This window comes from Periplaneta americana, chromosome 3 (assembly GCF_040183065.1).
Source record: "Periplaneta americana isolate PAMFEO1 chromosome 3, P.americana_PAMFEO1_priV1, whole genome shotgun sequence".
In the NCBI taxonomy this organism is placed as follows: Eukaryota; Metazoa; Arthropoda; class Insecta; order Blattodea; family Blattidae; genus Periplaneta; species Periplaneta americana.
In genome coordinates, this window is record NC_091119.1 from 170,895,844 (window position 1) to 170,910,964 (window position 15,121).

A 15,121-nucleotide genomic window follows, 5' to 3' on the forward strand; every position below is an offset into this window, starting at 1 on the left:
CGTGTATCCAATGTCAACTGCCATTATACTAGAAGCGCACTCAGCTGAGTGACTTGTTGGCCGAGAATCCGCAGTTATTATGCACAGCTAGCTGAGAGAATATTATAGATTATATTAATTTGCCCTACAGAATTTATCTGTAATGTTGACACTTAACATTTAATTCGGCGTAGCTCAGTGGTTAGAGCGCTTGGCACGTAGCACCAAGAACACGGGTATGATCCCCGGCGCCGGAGCGAATTTTTCTCCTCAAATATTAAGTGTCAATATTACAGATAAATTCTGTAGGACAAATTAATATATCTATAATATCATCATCATCATCATCCTTCACGAATTAGGCCTCTGTAGACCTGTTTCGGCCCCATCTAGCAGTCTTCTTAAAGGTCTTCCTGGTCGACGATGTCCTCTAGGTTTATATTGCATCATAATTTTTGGGATTCTTGAATTTTCCATTCTTCTTACATGATCTAGCCAATTGAATTTGTATCTGCTGATTTTTTCTTCTACTGACTCTACTTCTAATTGTTCTAAAATTTCTTCATTCCTTTTTCGGTCTAAAAGAGTATATCCTGCTGTCCTCAAAAATTTCATTTCCGTTGCTTTGATTCTGTTCATGTCTTTTTTCTTTAATGACCAAATCTCGCTTCCGTATAAAAGGGTGGGTAATGCTAATGTATTATATATTTTTATTCTTGTAGATTTTTGTACTAATTTAGCTTTTAATGCATTGTTTATTATTCCTAGAATTAGTGTAAATTTGGTAATTTTCTTGTTCACATCTTTTTCATTTTGATAAGATATTTCACAACCCAGATAATTGAAATTTTGCACTTGTTCGAGGCATTGGTTATTGTGTATTATCTTACTTCTGACTGGGTCTTGTCCTAAAAATGCCATTACTTTTGATTTTTGTGCTGAAATTTCCATCCCAAAATCTTTTAATATTTTATTTAATGTATAGAATCCTCTTTGTAAATTATCCTCTGAATTGGAAATTATGACTTGATCATCGGCATAGAGTAAGGTATTTAATGTTATAGCACTGGTTATTTTGATTCCTGATGTGTAGATTTGGTTCCATTTTAAAATAATTTCATTTATATAAATATTAAATAAAGTTGGTGATAGTGGACAACCTTGTCGAACTCCATTATTAAGTAATTTTCTTTCGGATATACAGTTATTTATTTTGACACTTATTTTGCTGTCTGTGTAGATTTCTATTATATTTTGCAATAGCAAATTTGGAATATTTTTTTCTTGTAATATGTCGAATAAAAGGTCTCTTCGGACTTTATCAAAAGCTTTCACAAAATCAATAAAAGTTATATGGGTTTCTAAATTAAATTCTCTTCTTTTTTCTAACAATAGTTTCATACTAAATAATGGATCTACACATGATCTTCCTTTTCTAAAGCCATTTTGACACTCCAGAAGGAAAGTTTCAGCATGTTATCTATAATCTTATATCTATAATATAATATATCTATATATAATATAATATATCTATATAATATATCTATAATATAATAATAATAATAATAATAATAATAATAATAATAATAATAATAATAATAATAATATGTTTGGTCTCAGCTGAATTAATAGAGAAAAACCTACCACTTAAACCGAATTTTAGATAAATCGTACTACGAACTGAAATTTTGTCCCTTCATTGAATATTCCATACGTTATTCCTCTGTTAAATGAGACATATTGTATAGTTTACAGGATCGTTTCGTTCTGTGGAGCTTTCAAGGCTTAGCCGTATTGATATGATGTATCTATTTATTAACACTACAATTTGGTACAATAATTATATTAATAAAATTAAAAATAATTTCAGCAATAAAAATAAAATAAACGTAAATTTAATTCTAACTATAAATAAATAGATGCAATAAACCTAGGACTATAAATAAAAACTATGCTATAATAATGCCTACAATAAGCAAAAGTAAACCTACCTTATAAGTACGAGTACATAATTCTATTAAACCCAACTATTACCAACTTAATTAATTACATATATCCTTAATTAATTACATATCAACTTAATTATATATTACCTTAATTATATATCAATTTAATTAATTACTTAGATAATTACACTGCACCTACAATTAAATTTTCAGTCTAATCTTCTCAATCTTTCCTTAAATATATTGATTTTGAGAGGACCACCCTGAAAGATTGCCGCAGGTAAGCTGTTCCATTCTACTATTGTGCGGTTAACAAAGGAATATTTTGCCACGTTCGTTCTTTGTTTTCTGCATTTAAACTTCCTAATATGATCATCCCTGTCTAAGTATGATGGTGTCACTAATCTAGCATTGATGTCTGTCCATGATCTGTGCCCCATTTGTGTCCCATTAAACAATGCGGTCAGTCTGGTTTTTCGTCGCCTTGATTTGAGAGATTCCCACCCTAAGTCTTTTACTGCCTCTTCACCATGTCCCTTTCCCATTTTGACATATTTGCTGCCCTGCGTTGGACCTTTTCTATTGAATCGATTTGATTTTGTCTGTACGGATCCCAACCTACTGCTCCATATTCCATAATTGGGCGAACAAGCGTTTTGTACGCTAATTCTTTCGACCTTCGGTTAGAGAAATGTAGTGCTTTCCAGGATTTTCTTGTGGTATCCGCGACTTGTTCCTCTCAACCCAGTTTGTTATTTAAATATATACCTAGGTATTTACAAGTGTTCACTTGTGGCACCGATGTACCATTCAGCTGATATCTGAGACAAATTTCTTAATGCTTTCTACAGAAGGATATTGACTTACTTTTACATTTGTTCAGACAGAATTTCTGCACATTTAAAGGACAAAACTAAAATTATTTCAACCATTTATTATCATAATACTCTGTTCTCTTATATTAACTGAAGATATTGCGAATTAAATCAATGGTTTTTCCAAAACATGCTATGAAATGTTTCATATAAAATAGTTTTTATCTCCAAAAGGAATCAAAAACGAGCAAAATTGTATTAAACATTATTGTTGAAGTATCTAAAATAATAATTCCCTGAAATTAATGACATTACTTACGGTCCACCCTCTATATTGGAATACATCGAAAGAAACCCCAAAGTCTTAAGAAGACACGTGTTGTCACTTCAACTTGGTATTTCATCCCTATCAATAGTTATAACAGTAAAAATCAATGCAACGCTAGCCTCAGCAAAATGCCTAGTATGCGACTACCCGAACAACACTACATAGCGACCTCTACCGTAAAGTGTCGAACGCTTAGAATGGAGTGACAATTATTTGTATGCATTTATTTACACTGCAAGTGGGTAAGCATCCGGTGGCAGTGGTATACACAATATAAACAATACACAATGATAAACAATACACAATAAAATTTACAATACACAATACAATTATACAATACACAATACAATTATATACACAATACAATTTAACACAATAATTACAATTAATAATAAAACATAAAATACCTAATTTTACAATACAACCTATATATGTATAGGCCCTACATAAGTTTCAAGTCTTTCACTTTACTCTCATCTCACTCGCTGTAGTGGCACTATGACGCATTTCACTGACACTTTAGCACACATTTCACTGACACTATAGAACACATTTCATTGAAGCTATAAATTATCACTGATCGGAACTATTCACTGCACTGTAAAACCATAACTTCACTGACTCACCTCGCTTCACGGATACAACAGTTCAAATAAGTCAAATAATTACACCCTTATGCATACTTATAAACAGAACTACATTTAAGCTAAACATTTCTAGTCTAAGGCCTCTTACGCGGTATTTTTAAATAATTTACAATTCAAAACAAGGAAGTAACTCGTCAGGCTAAATAAATACATATCACATTACAAAATTAAATGTTAAATGTCACCTTATTTTTAATTTGCACTTTATACACAACTTTTTAAATTATTCTTGAATCTCCCTAAGGAAGGACAGTCCTCATAGACCGCTACAAGTAGGTCATTCCAATCATTTATAGTTCTATTTAAAAATGAGAATTTACCTACATCCGTTTTCTGTTTCCTACATTTGATTTTAAAATCATGATAGTTCCTAACATAGTACGTTGGCTTTTCTAACCGAGCCGTTATGTCTACCCATGCTTTCTGACTTAGATGTGCTCTATACAATGATGTTAATCTAGTTTTTCTACGTCTGTTTTCACATAAACTGTTTTGTTTGAAATTATTCAGTTGGAATATTATAAGATATGTAAAATAAGAACACATATATTTAATTGAGTTTCGCATTCTGAATTAATCCACATCTGACCAACCCATTTCATCATCGGTTAGTGTTACATAATTCTGAACATGAGCCACTTGTGCACTGAGGTATCGTCAATATGAAACAACAAACCCGATTAAATGATACCACAAATTGGCGGTTCGCCCCTCTGAAGCAAATCCATGGACTGGGTTATAGCGCCACCATAGTGAATATCCTACCGTGTTGGGCGCCATATCCCTCTAAACGAAATGTCGTGACCTACCCATGACCAGTCAATAAAGTAATACAATGAGCTTTAGTGACATGATAAAAAAAACAGTTCAATCTCCTGGTAACGTGGTCGACATCCTGCATATCACGACTCTTCCCTCCGGCTGTGCCAGGATCCAGATTTCATTCTAGTTGCATGATAGATACGGCAGGGGTGTACAAGTTCTCAGAATTTTAATATTAGATAGGCACGATATTATTAATTGAAATTCTGGATACTTTGGAAACTTCATATCTTACAACAGTGGTTACATCGCAGTAGCTGAATATATTGAGACACACCAATATCTAAAATTCATAACCATATAACCATAAATGGTTTAATAGACAACCCTGATCTTCTACAGCTAATTAGTTTCAATAATTATTGGTAAATAAAATTTGAGAAAGCGATCTATCTTTTATTTACAGACATCAAAAACACAATCTCATAAAAAGTCTCCACTTTTATTAATGCTTCGAACTTACAATCATCTTTCAAATAAACAGGATTTAGATTCTCGTTATCGTACAATATGTACAAGAAAAAGTTATATATAGCAATAGTTTCATGATATGTTAAATTCTAGTTGTATGTTAGTTATAGTTATAATCAGATATCCTACTAATTGGAACGCATATTCTGTAGTAGTGAATTTCTTAAATAAATTAATTAAGCCTATTAGGCCTACTATATAATACTGTATATTGAATTTATTAACATAGTGTTATATTTACTCTGTAATTTGCCAATTACGGCTACATTTTACATTTTTGGCTATGACTTCATACTTCTTAACTTCCAATATATTCCTAAACACCTTATTCTCCAACAGCATTAGCTTCTGTTCCTCTCTCAAAGTGAGAGTGCAAGTTTCACAACCATACAGGACAACCGATAATATAACTTTTATAAATTCTAACTCTCAGTTTTTTGAAAGCAGACTGGTGACAAAAGCTTCTCAACCGAATAATAACAGGCATTTCCCATATTTATTCTGCGCTTAATTTCCTCTCGAGTGTCATTTATATTTGTTACTGTTGCTAGACGTTTGAGATGGGCAGGGCATGTAGCACGTATGGGCGAATCCAGAAATGCATATAGAGTGTTAGTTGGGAGGCCGGAGGGAAAAAGACCTTTAGGTAGGCCGAGACGTAGATGGGAAGATAATATTAAAATGGATTTGAGGGAGGTGGGATATGATGATAGAGAATGGATTAATTTTGCTCAGGATAGGGACCAATGGCGGGCTTATGTGAGGGCGGCAATGAACCTCCGGGTTGCTTAAAAGCCAGTAAGTACTGTTGCTATAATGTATTTCAATTTTTCCACCTTTGCAAAGAATAAATTTCCAATTTTTATATTTCCATTTAGTATTATGTTCTGGTCACGAGACATAGCTAATCACATACACCTGCCGGGTGTAACCCTTCCCCTATTTTTTTGAAGTTACATAGTCTCGCACTTTACAGGCAGTAGGCCTACCGTAAATACAGGGACATCATTTTATTTTTACTAACTTGTTTAATATTAATCTGGCTATACCTTTCTATTAACGATTGAAACAGGAAACACTGTTTGCTACCCCTTCCACGATTGGAGTTCGATGCTACTGGCGTAAAATACAAATCACTTTACTAGGTATAGGAGGGAAGAAAAGTAGTTCATCCAATTATGTAAACTAGGAAATATCACAATTTTGAGTTTGATAATTTTAATTAGGCTTTTGTTTAATCAAAATACAGTACTGTATTACCACTTAGTGTTTTTACTCACCAACTGAGCTATCCATTCGGACGTATTAATTATGCAATGTATATTGTACTTTACAGCACATTAGCGTACAATATAGAGAATGAAGTTAAATTGAAAAGTAATCATAATATGGATATTTAAACACATTTTTTAAAATGGTGGTCGTTCATTTCGATACAGGCTTCAGTTCTTTTGTGCATATTATCACACTATAGACTATTGTACCTAATTCCAATTACCAGTTTCGTCCTTCGTAGGAGCAGGCCTAACTCATGTTGAAATTATTCTGTACCTACTCTATAACAGATTACGTACCTTACGTACTGTAAATTCAATCTTCACTTCTGCCCGATCCGAAAAGATAAAATTACTCAGAAATGCTATCTACTGTCCGTTCAAGTTGTTTTGTCGCAGGGTCGTAGAAAGGGATGTGAATCACATGACAGTTAATTACTTAACATGGCCCTTTTATTTAAGTTATTTTAAACACTTTTATAATATTACGTAGACGTCCAATTCCTAACAGAAATTAATGTATCAGAAAAGAGATAAAAAACAGCCCAGCTACTATACTTTACATTGGGGGAACAGAAGCAGGTGGGGAAAACCGGGATGCGACGTAGGCAAACGGACGACAGTACCTGTGCGAAAATATGATTCAATATTGAAAGCTCTTTCGTCACTGGAGAACGCGAACATATTTCTGGAACGTACTATACTCCTAACTCAGTACTGCTTACGCGCCCTCGGCTCTGTGTCGTGACCAGTTGGAAGTTTACTAGTAGAAGGGGTGGGAGTGAAGTACATTCAAAAACTCAGGTACAATAAAAATTGAAGTAAAAATAAAATGATGTCCCTGTACAAGTCTGTGCTCCTTGAGCCGGTATGTGTACCACTTGTGGAGGAAATTTCGTGTGTATAACTAACTGTTCCCTTGTTTATCGGTCACCAGTAGTGTAGGAGTAAAGCGTCTGAGTTGTAAGCAGGGGAGATTTCCCTGTACGAAGGTCACCTGACTTCTACTGTCATCCCTTAAAATGCTGTGTTGCCTACATCCCGAAAAATAGCGGCAAGAGATACAGGCTGTTATATATTGGATTAGTGTGTGGATTTTCCCCTAGCATACTCACGCCGTCGGCATAAGTTAGTACCAGATGTAAACTGTTCATTTCGAAATCCTATTATCCTGGAATTCCGTAATGGCATATTCTAGAGCAAAGTTAAAAAGTAAAGGTGATAGTGCATTTTCTTGATTTAACCAGCAGTGAATTACAAAAGCGCTAGATATGATTATGAACTCTGCTGTACGTATCACTGAGACACATTTTAATTAACGGAACTAGTATGGTATGGTAATATGATTTAATTGTTTGGAGTGGAAGTACAAAAATTAATCTTAGTCCGTTAAATTTACTACAAAAACGAATAATTAAAATTTGTTTGAAGAAACTTTTCGATTGTCCAACTAAATTAATTTATTCTGAATTTAATGTATTTAATATTGAACAAATTTATAAGTATACGCTGTTAAAATTTTATCATAAAAATCGTAATAAGTTTGTATTACAGACACATAATTATGACACAAGACGAAATATTAATTCAACATTAGTAGAACCTAAATGTCTCACATCTGCTGGTCTAAAGCATAGCATTAATTTTGGCCCTCGGTTGTACAATGCTTTAACTAAATTACACCCAGAACTTTTAACATGTAACCCACTAACATATAACAAGAAAATTAGAAACGTGTTAATATCTTCAATTTGATTAAATAAATTTATAGCCTATGTGTATGAATTAATCAACCTATATTATATTTGTATTCTATAATTTTGAAATATATGTATTTAGTCCTACTTTTCACGTGCGATATTATTCTTCTCTAGCGTTAATATTATATTATATAATTCCATTGCCGCTGTAATTTAAATTTTAGTTCCTATTTTATTTTACTTATTTATTTTTATTATTATTTTTTTATATTTCTCTTATATTAATATTGTATTAAGAATATAATTTCTGTAACTGTAATTTTAATTTTATTTCCTATTTTATTTTATTTTATATTCTCTTATAGGCCTATTAATATTATATCTGAACTGCGACCGAACACGAGCGCTGCTCATTCGGTCTCAAATTTTGTTAATACTACTGTAGCTCCTTTTTATATTGATTGTATTATTTTATTTCTATTTCTTTTGTTTGTTTGTAATTATATTCTTTATTCTGTATATTTAAATTTAAATAAAATAAGTATCTTGGGAACACCAAATTGAATACGAATATTATATACAACAGTTACTCCTCTCTTAACTGAGTCATATGCCTTTTTGAAGTGAAAACTGACGTACTGTGCCCTTGTACTCCTATTTTTTCTCCAATAACTGTCGAATGCAAAAAATCTTTTCAGTAGTCGATCTATTCCGCATAAAAGGACATTGATGATCACCAATAACGTCATCTACATATGGAGTTAATCTTCTGAAAAGAATATTGACAAAATCTTGAACTACGATCCAGAAATCTAGACGTTCACGAGGAAGTTCATTGTATTGCTGATGGTGGAAGCACTCGTAGGATCGATATCATAGCTATAAATAGGAATAAACAGACAGCCGAAATAATTGATCCTACCATCAGATTTGAAATCTCAGCCACTCAACCATCTGAAGTGAACGAAGAGAAAAAGAAAATCTACGAGCCCACGATTCAGTACCTATCGGCGAAATACAAGATAGAAAAAATCACAGTTACCGGTCTCTTCTTCGGAGGGAGAGGCACCATTCCGAAAGCCTTTGTAAAGTGGAGGGAAAAATACAAGCTGACGAGAGATCTTCAAGATGCCATCGTCACCACCATAATAAAATTTTCTGTAGTGATATTTTGTTAGCATCTTTATGGTGTACATTCAATTTAAATTACACTTGGTTCTATTTTTTTTTCTTATGTCTTATTCACTTTTGTCTGAAACCTGTTTATATAATTTTTCATTTTAAATTTTATTGTGAGCTATTCTGTGTCACAGGGCAAACCCAAAATATTGGGTCAGACTACTAAATTAAAATAATTATTATTTTCTTTAATGTTGAGGTTTATTTATTATATTTAACTGCAGGGTTATAATGCGACTGTAGACTGTCTTGGATGGTACATTCTTGTTATGTTTTCCCTTATCCGGGTTTATTGCATAAGGGAAATAAGTCATTCGTTGTTTCATTGTTCTTTGCTATGTACAGTACAATATACAGATCTGCTTTACCCCAAGTCCAATAAGCACTCTTGATAACTGCGGTTTCGAACCTCGGAGCTGACCGCGTTCAGTGCTATCTCAACATAGCAGAATGAGTAGAAGCAATTCAGAAAATCGTATCTCCATCATAGAACAATCCAGCGATTTGAATGGAAAGTGGAGAATAGAGATATGAGAACCACAGCAGAGTAAAACCAGATAATCTTCCACTCCGATTTCGGACACAGCATTTTCCTATGCAAACACTCCGGTAATATGACGTGAGAAGATGCCTTATTACCTATTCATTATTTAATTGTCGTAATTATTCCTGCGCGATCTGTCTTCTCGTGTTATGATACCGGATTTCATAACTAGAATTCGGATTTTGACAGATGCTAATTTCAGAGGATAATCTGTTTTGATGGAATTTGTTGGCCCACCGAAGTTAATCAATTCCCGGTGCGTTAATTTGTAAGTGCCCGTGATGTACGGGTGCAAATAATGTGGAAACTGACAGACAAGTCCCTGCTGGGTATTACTGAAAGATGAATATCTGTAATATCATGTTAATTCACCATTACAAAGTGGATTGCTTCATCCAGTGGATGATTCCTTAAGTCCTCTTCAGTGTAAGCAGTGGATTAAATTTTAACATTCTGGAATATGGAACAACCGACACTATTACATTTGAACATCAGTAGTCTATCTCTGCAACGAGTGTCCGCCACTCAGGTTGATCCGGCGATGTTTTGCCGTCCGCAAAACGCTGCGTTACTCCGATGTTAGTTATATTTTAATAACTTAGAGTTATTTTCCAATGTACTTCCTCCAATTACTTTGTAGAAATAATCAAATGGCACTCCATATTACATCAGACGATCGAAGTGTTCATGATCTCCTCTCAAACATGAGTCAATCATGTTGAAAAGATTGCGAGAAATTACGTGAAATTCTCTTAACTTTACGGAAAAAGGCCCCCCTACCCTAAATTTAAAATATATATATATATATATATATATATATATATATATATATATATATATATATACAGGTTGATTCACGAGGAAAGGTAAAAAAATTAGGATACGATATCTTAGGCCATTTTGTCTGAAAACGTTCATATGAACATAGGTCCGTTTTCTAACGATGGCGGAGCTAGGTGCATTTTTTTTTTTTTTTTGGTAAAACGTCTCGCCCCAATGTGAATCAGACGTTACTATATGCTGCTGAAGTGAGACAAGATCACCGATGAATGACATAACATTGGAATCTGCATTGTGAGCGATGTAGATAAGAGAAGAGAAACAAACCGAGTGGTGGGGCATTACAAATGTCACAACAAATACACTATCACTTATCGGTTCACAGCAGTTCAGTCAGCTACCTACATTACAGTAGTTATACAGGTACATTTATCGGAAGTGTTAAGTTGTATTTTTCAAGATGCCTTATAAATTTTTGACTACAGAATACGCCGATATTGTGTATGTTCATGGTTTGTGCGTTGGAAGTTCCTTGCGTGCCGTCGCTGAATATGAACGACGCTTTCCGAACAGAAGGGTACCATATCGAAGAGTTTTTATTGTCTATGGGTTTGGGTGAAAGACTTGGTATAGCAAAGGAACGAGGAAACGAGAGAAGCGCTAATCGACCGTATTTTGAATGCGGCATAAAGACAGCCACGTGCATCTTTCGCGAGCGATGAGCACGATTCATGCCCGAGCGCAAAAGTGCATTGAAGCAGGAGGAGGTGCCTTTGAAAACGCGCGAAAACACCGACCCCGACTTCTATAATATTAGGTATGTATGCATACGTGAATATAAACTTCAAATTTGTCCGTTATCTGTCTCTAAATGACAGTTAGTAGAATGGAATCTTAGAAGTTTTTGTGAAATCAAAGAGTCATATCTCCGTAACCGTTCGAAAACTGACCTATATTCATAAGAACTTTTTCACTCAGAATGACTTCAGAATTCACATCCTAAGTATTTGACCTTTCCTCGTGAATCACCCTGTATAGTATATATGAGTACTGTATATAACGTTAGTATGTATGTATAAAAATGTGTGTATGATATAAATATATACTAAAATTTATTTATGTCTTTATAGAATTATTCCATTGTCGAGCAAAATTGTAAAACTTCCGTTGACAATGCGTGTAACTGTGTTATGGAAGTACGCCCAGGACTTTACGAGCTTTCTGTACAGCGCTTGTTACACCGGTGGTTACACGTGTACACACAGCTGAATTGCTAACGATAAGCCTGTGGTCCTACATCATGTATTGATTTGCCAAACTGTTTTACTTCCTCCTAATTCTAACTAATTTAGCAGGACTTGAAATTCAAATTAGGACATGCACTTATGCAAATATTACATGCAAGTGGATGTAAATACGTACTGCAGTAATCACGTCTGGAGTGCGTTTAAGTACTATTAATTCCCATGCGTTTAATTAACGTCCACTATTTATATCCACGATTCATAACATTGTTAAATATTTACATCTCCGCTTATGTATTTGCCGCTGCGCGGAAATGTGTGATAACAGATGTGCACACAATGCTAAGAATAGGCTTGTTTTCGCTGTCGTAAATCAGATGTATACACTATATAATACTCAGACTTTCGAGAGCTGTTGAATTGATCATCAAAAAGTTGAAAATCCAATCACTAGGGCCGTCGATTTTGTAGAAAGTCAATGTTCAACTCCTTATACAGGGACATCACTTTATTTTTACTAACATTTTTAACATTAACCTGGCTATACTCGGAAACACTGTTACCCCCTTCCATTACAGGAGTTTGGAGTTGCTAGTGCAATATGTAAAGAAATCATTTTACTAGCTGTAGGAGGAGAGAAAAGTAGTGTATCCATTTATGATACAGGGAAATATAGTATTACGATTTTCAGTTTGGTCATTATTTTACAGTATTTTATCAAAAAACAGTAGAATAGTAACAATTTTTTTTTTCACAAGCTCAAGTCTTCAGGCGGTTATATACATTATGTAATGTCTACTTTATTCAGCATATTACTAAACTAATTTATTCCTGAGAATTTTGTGAGCACTTCCGTAAGAAACCCTAATTTCTACAGCTAACTTCTTGACCGACTTATTACGACCTCGCTGCATCCTTTCTCTAGCATCTTCTACAGCATCTTCTGTCACCTTTGTTGGCCATCTTACACTTTTCTTCCTTTCTGTACACTGTGTTGCTCTAAATTTATCTACCAGATTAATGACATTTCTACGAAAATATTCCGTAATGATATAATCAGGAAATTGTGAAAAAGAAAAACTGTTGTTCACATTCGCTTATATTGTAATTACAGTTTCCATCATCGTCCTTCATACCTACAAATAGTAAAACAAAACTGTTGTTTAAATAGTGCTGTTAAGTACCATACCATATTATAGGGTACCGTACTTTCGGTAACTCTAATCTTCACTTGTGCTCAGTCCACACAGATAAATTTAGTTATGCTACACACCATACCTGTGTAAAAATAAACTTCAATAATATAAGCTCTTTCTTCTATAGAAAATGCAACATATTTCTGAAACACACTGTACTCTGTACTGTTTATTTCACTGATAGCAACAGCGGCCGTAAGTTTGTGTGACTGACGTTAGCAAGGACATTAGTGAAAGGGATGGGAGTCAAGTACAGTTAGAAACGCAGGTACAATAAAAATTGAAGTAAATATAAAATGATGTCCGTGTACATAACACACGGAGAAAGTCCCCTGTAATCGGCAAGCGGTAGAGCATGAAAGTCGAGGAAAAGTTAAAGGTAATTCAATTTATACAGTTTGATTACACAACTTTTAACACTATATCACTTCGGAAAACGTATTATTTGTCTTTCTTGTGTTATATTTTATATTACCTTGTTAACATGTTTTAGCCTGCTATTAGCCATTTTCAGAACTGGCTGTTGCTGGTCTTGGCGCCTTTTGTTTTGTTTCCTGTGAGGGTGTGTTTGTGTAGTAATGTGGAGTCAAAGAGTGTGTGTGTTCTGAAATTGAGTTGTGTGTTGAGAATTTTATTTGGATGTGTTTTTGTGTGTCTGTATATTTCGTATTGTTCTAGTGCGTTTAGTTTCTTGGCTTTTTGGTTGGATGTGTAGAATTTCCATGTCTGAGTTGATGTCTCTGTAGGTGTTGTTAGCATTTGTGTTGCGTTATGCATATGTGGAAGTGTTTTGTAATTTTGTTATGGCTGTGATGTGTTCTTTGTGCCGTGTTTGAAATGATCTGTCTGTCTGTCCTATGTAGAAGTTATTGCAGGTGTTGCATTTGAGTTTGTATACGCCTGTGTAGTTGTATTTTTTGTTTGTGTCGTTTGTGTGTTGAGATATTTTTGTACAGTAGCTATTATTTGTTCTGTATGCGATGTTATAATTTAATTTCTTGAATGAGGTTGCAATCTCGTGTGTGTTTTGTTTTGACTCCACATTACACTACACAAACACACCCTAACAGGAAACAAAACAAATGGCGCCAAGACCAGCAACAACCAGTTCTGAAGATGGCCAATATCAGGCTTAAACATGTTAACAAGGTAATATAAAATTTAACAGAAGAAAGCCAAATAATACGTTTTCCGAAGTAATTAAATTTATTTAAATTTTCTTCAGTTTCATTTTTTGTCTCGTATTAAGTGAAACAGCCCAATTCATTATTCATTGCTGGTGAAAAAAAAGACAACCCAGATATTTAAAAGATTTTACTTCTTCAAATAGTTTGTGATATGTTGTTATTTTTAATCTTACAGGTTGTGCTACTAGTACTATGAATTATGCAAAACATAGTAATGATAATAGTTTTTTCAAGTGAAATTTTGCGTAAAATAATGTTACTTTAAAGAAATAGCTTTTTTTCACTAGCAATGAATGAACCAATACCAGAAAGGAAAGTAAAGATAACCTTATTAGCATTTCACTCCAATCATACTGATTTAAACTATCACTGACTACATTGTTACTCCTTTCTTTTAGACATCATCCTGATTGTGCTGTATTTTCAAAATTGTCTCATAATAATCTCTTTCTATTATCTAATATTATTTGAAATACATTAACATTCTATGTATTTTAGCTTAATTCTGCTACACATTTTATTTCAGTGTTTAATTAATAGTTCATAGTATTTTGTTGTTTAATTCGTAAATAAGTCTTGTATACATGCAACTCTCATCTAAATCAAATTGTTGAATTCTTTGTAAGTTCATGCATATGTATATACTCTTTTTGCTGGTTGAGTGGAAGAGAAGGACTTACGGCCTTAACTCTGCCAGCTAAAATAAATCATTATTATTATTATTATTATTATTATTATTATTATTATTATTATTATTATTATTATTATTATTATAAACATCATGAAATGTAAGTTATTTCGCATCTAGCAGGATTATTTATTTCTGTACGAGTTCCTAGTCTGAAGTCCACACAACGTATTTCGTTCACACCACTCTTATACAGGGACATCATTTTATTTTTACTAACATTTTTAATATTAACCTGTCTATACCTTTAGAGAACCGGAAACACCGCTTGCTCCCCCCTCCACGACTGGAGTTCGATGATACTGGCGTAAAACACAAGTC

At 33.7% G+C, this 15,121-nt stretch overlaps 1 protein-coding gene across 1 annotated transcript in view; it reads right to left on the minus strand.

Moving 5' to 3' along the window:
- Window positions 1–15,121, minus strand: part of LOC138697072 (KH domain-containing, RNA-binding, signal transduction-associated protein 2-like) — a 619,870-nt gene that overhangs the window by 460,871 nt on the left and 143,878 nt on the right. The gene's annotated exons all lie outside the window — the stretch shown is intronic.